The sequence below is a fragment of the Volvox carteri genome (genome assembly GCF_000143455.1).
Source record: "Volvox carteri f. nagariensis unplaced genomic scaffold VOLCAscaffold_7, whole genome shotgun sequence".
Classification (NCBI taxonomy): Eukaryota; Viridiplantae; Chlorophyta; class Chlorophyceae; order Chlamydomonadales; family Volvocaceae; genus Volvox; species Volvox carteri.
The window spans coordinates 287212-288298 of NW_003307550.1; positions in this window are offsets into that span (position 1 = coordinate 287212).

A 1087-nucleotide genomic window follows, 5' to 3' on the forward strand; every position below is an offset into this window, starting at 1 on the left:
GCAAAAAAACGGGTCTCGAAGCTTCCGCTCAGCTGAACTCACCAGACCTCATCACAACAAATCAACTGAGATCAGGTCGTACCAACCTTACGTTTGAGAGGCAGGCCAGCCTTGAAAGGCAGGCCAGCTCATAAAAAAGGGGAAAAGGTTTTTACTCCTCAATCGCCTTAACGAGACGTCGGTTGGGCACCAACTGACTGGCAGATGACGATGCGGGCGTTACACCGGTCGCTAACAATCGCAACAGATTCCGTCGCAGGGCAAGATGACGTTGTACCGCAGATTTTTTGAGCCATACCGACCCCACGGAAAGAGGCTGGTTACGAAGCGGCCCCTCTTTCAAAAATAGTTTATCACATTTAAAACTAAAACTCGAAATGAGAAAAGATCACACATGCTGTACACCCTCGTGCAGCGGAATATTGATGGCCTTGAAGACGGTGCCGGCCCAACTTACGACAGGAATCCAGAAGGGCTTCTGCAGCGCCCCGTTGACGGCCGCATCGCCGTCGGCGCCACCGACACGGTTGCTCTTAGGCGCACCACCGAAATCCAGATTTATCACTGCAGCAGCCAGCGATACCGTCAGCTGCACACGAAGGGATGGGACGACATCCACGAAGGCTGCCGGCGTGGCGCCGCGTCATCATAATCGTGTGGCCCAGTACGGGCCATGTTGCGGCGGCGGCGGCGGCGGCCGGTCATGTTCCATGATGGCTCTCAGCAGCGTCTTGACACCTTAGGAGCGCTGGCCAAAGGGCCCACATGACCTGCCGTACCAGTACCAGTGAAAACAGATTTCTCGCTGCTGCCGGTGGCGACGGCGGCGGCGGCGGCGGCGGCGGCGTTGCCCTTGCTGGGACGAGCCGCCTCAACTTTCTTATTTGAGCCGCCTCCAGTCTTGCCGCCGCGGCTGCGGCGGCCGCCGCCGCCGTCACTGACCTTACGGCTACTGTTGATATCGTGTGCGGCGCCGGCCGACGCCTTGTCGGGGGACGAGGGTGTCGCCGCCGCCAGCGTCTCCCCGCGTACGACACTTTCCGCTTCCGCAAGCGCTGCCTCCGCGCCGGTGGCAACGAGAGGCACG